Source organism: Tiliqua scincoides, chromosome 6, assembly GCF_035046505.1.
Source record: "Tiliqua scincoides isolate rTilSci1 chromosome 6, rTilSci1.hap2, whole genome shotgun sequence".
In the NCBI taxonomy this organism is placed as follows: Eukaryota; Metazoa; Chordata; class Lepidosauria; order Squamata; family Scincidae; genus Tiliqua; species Tiliqua scincoides.
Genome location: NC_089826.1, coordinates 46598689 through 46607894, shown reverse-complemented (window position 1 = coordinate 46607894; position 9206 = coordinate 46598689).

Here is a 9206-nt window from a genome sequence, read left to right as displayed (position 1 = left end):
ATCCCATGATTTTGGCCAATCCCCTGCTTATCCATCTGCCCATCCCTGTCATTCAGCTATAATCACAAAAGCTATCCTGAAACAGCCCCATGAAGCATCTGAGTTGACGGATCAATTCCCAAACAAGAACAGCTCACAAAGATCAAAGAAAAACTTTCATGGCAGTTCTTCCAACCTCACTCATTTGCAGTTCCGCAAAATGTTTAAGAATAAGCTGCAGGACACATACAAGGGAGTTTCGTACATGGAGTTCAAGGGCATCTATAATTGCTGAAGAAAAATTGTCATATTTCCTGGGTACAAAATTTGAAAGCAATTTGTCCAAAGAAATAAATGAAACGTGCGCCATGAAGATAGTAACAATTAACAAAGGCTTTCTGAAATAATTTAACGTAAGCAATCAAAGGTTCACATCCCTAAATTAAAATGAAACGTTTTTAAAGTGAAAAAAAATCCAGTTTAACTTAAAAGTTTCACTCTCACTACTGTCCAAAACCTAGTAGTATTTGTTAAACATTGTTGCTCAATTCTGTTAACCATTAACAGAATACTTGCTGCTGTAAAGACCACATGGCATCTTTTCACTGCGCCTCAGTTACACCAAAGGGTTTGGTATGTCACACAGGCCTTATTTGAATCATCTCATTAAATCAAAAATCACTAAGAAGTGACATTTCTTCATGAACCAGATCTTTTCCTGGCCAGGTAGTGTGAAATGTTAATTAGAATCATGTTTTTAAGTACAGAGCTGCAGTTTCAAAGATTTAAGACAGCAGTTAAACTAAAAGATTTAAATATAAGATATTAATTACCCAGTACTGTGGAACCAGTTGGTATCATGTCATATGGGCATAACATCTCAAATATTTTTGATTTTCCCATCTATAAGGTTACATGCACAGGGCACTCTGGGATGCAGTTCTTCTCCAAATGGGTATTGTGCCAAGGCATGGAGACATCTTCATAGAGCATAACACAGCACTTTCCCTGTCAGGTCCCTTGCGCTGGCCCAGGAGGAGCGCAAATGTGCTGTAAAGCACGTTTGCACCTCCTCTAGAGTTGGCTGGCCCAGCGCAGGGATGCATGCTGGCCTGCAATGGCTGAATTCAGCCTCTGTACTGAATCTGACAGGGAGCCTTGCGTCAGCTGAGCTTGGCTGAAGCAAGGCTCTAGGGTGGGTGGGGAGGAAACGTGAGGGAGGCATTCCAGGGTGGAGCGAGGCCAGGTGGAGGGCAGTCCTGTGGGTGGGCAGGGAGCAGGAGACGGGGCTGGGACCCAGCGGGCAGGGAGCAGGAGGCGGGGCTGGGATCCTGAACAGAGTGGAGTGGCTGCAAGCCGCTCCACTCTCCTCGAACTTGTGCCATATCTAGAGGTGGCACAAGTCTGTGGAGACCTATTGGGGCTGCAACGGCTTACCCGGGGGTAAGGGGAAGAGTTTCCCCTTGCCTCCGGCTGAGCCACTTTGGACCCCTATCTTGTGCTGGATACAGGGAAGGCCTCCTGGCCTGCCTGTTCTGGCGCAAGATAGGATTACACTGCACTTTAGCAATATGGAAAGTCAACCAAATGAATGGTCAGCACCTATCAAGCTCCATCTAAAGCTTCCATAAAATAGCCTTTCTTACATGATAGCCTCTGAAGTACTGTATGTAAACATAAACACAGTCTTACTTTCATAATTGCTCCTAATCTGTTTATTAGAATAATTTCACATCTCTTACATACCCACCTGCAAGCCATTTGTGAATTAGGGTTGTGTGATCGATGCATCCCAAAAAGGAGATATCTGAGGTGGGGCTTTTGGTATCATAAGATTGCCAGCCCTCAAAAACTGGACAGATACCTAGTAACAGGACAGGGCCCAGAACCAGCCCAAATGCAACCTGAGATTAACCTTTGCTGCTTGTTCACATGAGGGGGAAAAAAACCTGGAGAAAGCGTTTGAACAAACTATCAACCCTAATGTGGACACCTTTCCATTTGTTCATAGTTCATAGTGTTTTTGGTGTTTTTGTCCCTGACAGTAACACCATTTGAATTTCACAGCCCACTGTGAAAATCAGGCATACTTTATCCTCACAAGAATTGCCATAGGTAGGTTAGCCTGACAGACAGTGACCATATCAAGGTCGCCCAGCAAGGTTTGTGATTTAAATCTGAGGAGACAATAAAGCTAAGGTGTGGGGGGCATTTGGTGTCAGTAGAAGAAATGTAGTTTTACTGGTCATATGTTCAACATTGGAACAATTGTCATCTTTGGAACAATGGAAACTGAAATGAGAGGCCTACAAAGTTCTAATATTACACAAGCCTACACACATTCCTATTCCTGTGTATATTTGGGGTACTGAATCAAAAAATGGCATCGGTTTTGCCCTATTGGCTCCGGTTTAGGGGGTATGGCATAGCCACTTTTTATGCTGCTTCAAGCAGCTTCCTCATGAGGAAGCCATGGCATCAGCACCATGAGGAAGCTGCTTGAATCCGCTTACAAGTTGCTATGCTGTATCCCCCAAACTAGAGCCAACTGGGCAAAACCAGTACCAATTTTGGATTCAGCACCACCACAATATCCTAAATTCATTCAAACATCCTTGGCAATTTTTTTTTTTAAAAGTGGTTTTGGTAGACCTGTGTTATAGAAGATATGAGCAAAAGAAGGGGTATCTGGCACTTCTAGCAAGAACATTATTTATTTTTCACATTTTTATACCACCCTTTCTCCAAAGAGCTCAGGGCATTGTACACAACTGCTCCCCTCCTTTTGTCCTCACATAACCCTGTTAGGTAGGTGAAGCTGAGAGAAAGTGACTGGCCCATGGTCACCCAGGAAGCTTCATGGTTGAGGGGGGATTTGAACTTGGATCTTCCAGGTCTAAGTCCACCTCCCAAACCACTATACCAGTGGTGCAAGGGAGGACTGAACAGCAGAACAGGAGGTGAGTGCAAGCTGAGTGTGATCTCTGTGTTCTTATGGCTGCCGATAGGCTGTTCCTGTGCTTTGGCCTTAGCAGTGTCTCCATTAGGAGAGCAAGGCATGGCCTGCCACTGTGAAAAGGATGTGACATAAGGTGCAAAGGTTATTGGCATGGGCCTAGCCTCTTTTCCTTCAGTAGCTCAGCAACCTGGGCCTAGGCCAATTCCTGGCTCAGCCTGCCAGACATGGTGCTGTTCTGTCTCACACTTGGGTGTACCTGTGTACAGTTTTGCTCCTTGCACATTTGTGTATATATTTTTCTATAATTTTATTACTCTTGTGGGGAGATGCTGGACTTTTTTCCTTTACACAATTCAGCCATTGAGGCTCCAGTTTGAAGTGGAAGGCTGGCAGGGGAAGACAGGTTTCTTAAGCCTTCTTAGGCTCCTGTTTTTCTGCTTAAAAGTGCACATGTATCTTCTCCCCATCAGGAGTTAAACCAGCTGCGGAGCTATTTGCATCTGGGCAAAGACAGGGTTAATGGTCAGATTAGCAACCTAGGCATGCAGTATAGGAAGGTGGTAGAGAGCAAAGATATTCTAGTTAGTTGATTGGATCCCTGCACCAACCCAGCTACTTCCACAACAGACCTTGACCAGGCCCAGCATCCAGCATTGACATTGCTCCTTTGAATCACGTATTTCACAGCTGATTATGACATTGAGTGGAATTTGGACCAAAACAGATAGTTCTCTGGTCAACTGATTGGAACTGAAGGTGCCTCCTTCTGCTTGAACCAATAGAAACAATATAATCTTGTATTAGCTGGATCAAAACATTTACATAAGCAGTGCACAAAGCCCAATTTCTTCATAATGCAATGTTGTGCCCTAAATGCAGATGTTTCCTTTTGCTGAAATGAAGCTCCAGGATCCAAATGATCATTTTTCTATTCTTTGCCTTTCTTGTACTGATGCAGAACATACACCTAGCAAACAAGACATTTGCTGGTGAAATGTATCAGTGGCATCTTTGTTGTGGGGAGTAGTAGACATTGCAAGGTGCTTTCAGGAATTCAAAGAATGCACAAGGAATGTGCATGGGGAGGGGGTTTGGATCACAGTGTCAGGCTGAAGTTACAAGTTGGCACCTTTATCTGGACATCTCATGACATGCAGCTGTCATGACATGCAGATATTGCATGAGAAACAGTGAAGCATAGTGGCTTATAGGTGGTGATGCAAATCAGATCTTCTCTGGTCCTACTCTCTGCCCTAGGTGAACCATACTCTCTCAGTCTTTCCCAGATGCAGTATGGGGATGATTACCTTGAAGAGTTATTGTAAGGATGACAACAAAATAAAACAAAGTGATATGAACACTGGGAAGCGCTATACAAATGCAAATTATTGTTATGTAATGTAGACAGTGTGCAATTGGGAAGCAGAAAATCAAGCTCTGTTACATATCTGGGCAGGGGCAGTGGCTGCTGACCCAGTCCCCAACATCTGCATGGTCATCTGCATGGTCACTGGAAGGTCTGGTGGTAGTCAAATGCACCCACAAACGTACACATGATAAGAAGCCCTGCCTTTTGCTGAATTCCTGATGGTGCCAAGAAGCCTATCCATATGCTTATACACATGCAGCTTTGCTCAGCCCTATGTTATTTTTATTAAAAGTATTTACATACCTCTGTTCAACAAAAATTAGTTCAAAAAGTGGTTTAAATGGCTAAATAAAGAAACATAACTGATAAAATGACAGCTGTGAGGAAACTGACTCCCTGCTTGCCTCAGGGATGACATGACGGGACAAAGGCTACCCCCCCCCCATTCCTCTTAGGCTTCCCTATGTCTACACAGGAGTGGGCATCTTCTAAGAAAGTGATTGCTTCTGTCTCACTGGAAGGAAATAAACTCAGACTCCAAATGCCAGCAAGCTGCAGCTTTACTAAACTAGAGCACAAAAGAACAAGGAAATAGATAAGAAGCCTTGCCAGTGAGACTCCTTGACAGCTCCGCAGACAAGCTCACAGACAAACAAGCAACGCAATGCATATTATCCAAGCCAACTGTTGCTGCAGAAGGTTCACCAGGGAGGCGAGACTCTCAGCAGATGGAGAAGAGAGACCTCAATTCCAGAGCACAAGCCCCTTTTCTCTCATCCATCTCCATATCTATTGGCTGTAGTCCTGACTGGGGTGATTAGGTGGACACAGAGAGGGGTTTCCTAAAGAGTACAGTTCTAAACCTGGAGCACCCTGGATAAGTAATTTCTGGGTCAAGATGTACCTGTTCCATCAGCCTTGTTTCCTTTTATCTCCTCTGCTTGCCTACTTTTGCAACTTTACAACTGTACCTGGAGTTTGGTTTTAGTTTCAACATCCCCCTTTGCTCTAATCTGGTTGTGCACAAAAAACACACAGAACAGTGATACAGGCTAACTGAAAAAGGATTCTTAGCAGGCCTCTGGCTAAGTAAGGTCAAGGCCCCATTTTGAGTCCGAACAGAGGGTAGGGTGTGGAATGACACAAGGACAGTTTGAATGGTCTGATAGCGATTTCTGAGAGACTTCCTGAAATGCAAATGCTTCTATGTCAGTTACCATTTGTAGAGAAGTGAAAACAACTTATATAGATTTGCCTCATACAAATCTATTTATTAGTGTACTTTTACTTATCTTCTGATTTTTTTAGAAAAAGAAAGTAATATCATTAAGCATGATGGTTCCTCAATGTCATATCCAATATCTTTGAAACCTGAATCGGCAGGCAATATTTTGAATGATCAGTGCTATCATAAAAATATCAATATCTATATGCATATATCTATATTGGCTCTGCAGTTGTTCAAATGTTTCCTGTCCCCTATTTTGTAATTTCCGCAGGCAGACTGCCCTTTGCATTTAACCTCCGCTTACAATTAATAGTCTACTTTAAGTAAATGGGAGATCCAATTACTCAAGGCTAGGCAAATACGGATAACAGTTGATGCAATATTAATAATCCAATCGCATCCTCATTCGCAGTGGGAGGAATAAAGTTCAAGGTTATGCAAACTGCAGACTCACATGTAAAAATGTAGCAAACTGTGGCAGGACAGCTTTTAAAGATATGCACCTTGCCATAAAAAATTGCATATATGTGACATGGTCTCTATCATGTAGAAAGGAGACTCCCCTGAAATCACTTTCTTGCCTTGAAATCATGACTGGTTTCACCATATACCATCTCAAGAGAGCATGACGTACAAATAGTTTACATATTAAATGGTACAACCAATTGCATATCCGCATACAATCATGGTTAGATTATACCTGGGTTGGTATAGTTATCCACATGTTCTGTTCAAAGCAGGAACAGTGTATGTGGATTATTGATCTTTTAAAATGAGCTCAGGTACAGTCACTGTGGTAGGCAACAGATGGGCAGAGAGTGCAAGCACTACCCACTGAGCTGTCTGTGACAGATCAGGAGAGAGATCTTGGGGTGGTGGTGGACAGGTCGATGAAAGTGTCGACCCAATGTGCGGCGGCAGTGAAGAAGGCCAATTCTATGCTTGGGATCATTAAGAAGGGTATTGAGAACAAAACGGCTAGTATTATAATGCCGTTGTACAAATCGATGGTAAGGCCACACCTGGAGTACTGTGCCCAGTTCTGGTCGCCGCATCTCAAAAAAGACATAGTGGAAATGGAAAAGGTGCAAAAGAGAGCGACTAAGATGATTACGGGGCTGGGGCACCTTCCTTATGAGGAAAGGCTACAGCGTTTGGGCCTCTTCAGCCTAGAAAAGAGACGCTTGAGGGGGGACATGATTGAGACATACAAAATTATGCAGGGAATGGACAGAGTGGATAGGGAGATGCTCTTTACACTCTCACATAATACCAGAACCAGGGGACATCCACTAAAATTGAGTGTTGGGCGGGTTAGGACAGACAAAAGAAAATATTTCTTTACTCAGCGTGTGGTCGGTCTGTGGAACTCCTTGCCACAGGATGTGGTGCTGGCATCTAGCCTAGACGCCTTTAAAAGGGGATTGGATGAGTTTCTGGAGGAAAAATCCATTATGGGGTACAAGCCATGATGTGTATGCGCAACCTCCTGATTTTAGAAATGGGTTAAGTCAGAATGCCAGATGTAGGGGAGGGCACCAGGATGAGGTCTCTTGTTATCTGGTGTGCTCCCTGGGGCATTTGGTGGGCCGCTGTGAGATACAGGAAGCTGGACTAGATGGGCCTATGGCCTGATCCAGTGGGGCTGTTCTTATGTTCTTATGTTCACTTCCAGCCCCAGCTTGTCTTGAACCTGGAGTCAAACTGGGGTGACAGTTCTTGTTCCCACCAACCAAGACCAGGGAAAAGCTGGCATAAGGAGTCTGCCTTGGGGAAACCTCCCTCTCAAAGAGCCTCCAAATCTCTGGGGATCCCCTTGAGAGCTGTACGGTAGTAAAAGTTGGCAGTTTGGGAGAATGGGACTCAATCAGAAGTGAACTGAAGCCATTCATTCAGAAGTGAACTGAGAATAGGGAGGTTTAAATAGTAACAGCAAAAAGTTTTATTTTCTTAAAAGGATGAAGAGCACCAAAACAAAAAAGATAAAGGGCAAAAATAAAGTCTCTGGAAACACAAAATAACAAAGCAGGAACAAGGGATCAGGTGGATGAGTTAAGGCAAAAACTGGCATAGAGATTAAAAGGCAGACTGAAACATTAATGTGGTTTACTAGGTACTTTTCCTACCCAGACTAGACAACTCAGACAAGTCCAAGATCTTGATACTTACACCCACATCTAGCTGGGCAAGCAGGTGATTCTCAACTATGTATTCAATGCTTGGATGAAAGACCAGGAAGAATGTGCAAAGGGATGTGTGTGACCTCAATTCTGATAACCTGTGAGCACTATCCAGATTTTACCTGTGAGATTGGTGAGATTTCCATTGGTTGGAACCAATGAAAAGAGGATATAGGGTTGGACCATACGTTGCAGTGACAGCATACATCCCAGCTGTTACTACAGAAAGTGAAAGCTGAAATAGAGACACAGCCTTGGTTAACAGTATCATCCTGACAAGGAATAGAGAGGGTTTATCATACATTACATTCAGATGCGTAATAATTTATTTGTCAGGATCTACCAAAGCCTGAGTCTCACTGTAAATTCAGTTTCAATAAATACGAAGAGGGTTATGTTCTGAGGTCAGTGTGCAAGCCAAATTCCATATAGTCAAAACTCCCATAAAGCCAACAAATACAAGTTGAGACTCATTATTCGCGAGGGTTCCGCACCAAGAATGGATGGCAAAAAACGCACTATAGCAAATCAATTTAAAAAACAAAGTTTCTTTGCTCTGATAATTTAAAAACAGCCTTGATGACCTTTGTAATTCACACAGAGTAAATCAGTCTCTCTCCAGGTGCTTAGGCTTCACTAGGAGGCAGCAATCCTTCCCTTCACCAGGAGCCCCAGCAAGGGGGAAAGAACTGAGAAGGTGATAATCGCTGCCATTTAGCCTTCTTTCACATGCTCAGGGGGAAGGGAGGAGTGAAGCCTGCAGAGAGAATGATTGATGGATTGTTAGCCGACTGCCCTCTCTGGTATTATTAAATGACTGTTTTCCTTTAAATTAAAGGGCCCTTCTCATCAGCTTTGAGACAGAAAAATCTGTGGATATACCTGTACTCACTTGTATGACTGCAACAGTAAAAAGCAGTTTTTTAAACTGTGTTTTTAAAGGGGTGCATTTTTTCCCCTTCTCCAGGGATCAGCAGATTCCTTCTCATTTGCGTTGAGTCAAATCCATGTATAACAAGGCTGGACCTTGTATGTACTACCTCTTTAAAAACTACAAGCACAGTTCAAGGCATGCTGGAACTTTAGCTTCATTCTCCCGTTTCTGAATTGTTCTGGAGCATGAACACAGTAAGTGGAATAGTGGGCAGATTCGCTCGCTCTATTTAAACTGCTGTTTTTCTCAGTCTTTGGCGAGCTGAGCATGTATACTTGAGTTTGCACAAGTCTATCATGGATACAATGTGGGCCAACTGTATTTGGTACATTAACATGCTAAACAGACAAATTATTTAGGGCAGCAATCCTATACAGTAGGGAAGTGTACCTGGGATTAGGTCCTATTGAACTCAATGGGATTTTTTTCTGAGTAGACATACTCAGGATGGTGTTTGAACTTGAATATTTGCCTTTATTAAATGAACAGGGAGCTGGTTATCAGTAGATAACTATGCTGCTCCCTCTAGTGTTGTCTATAGAAATCAGTTTTAAAAT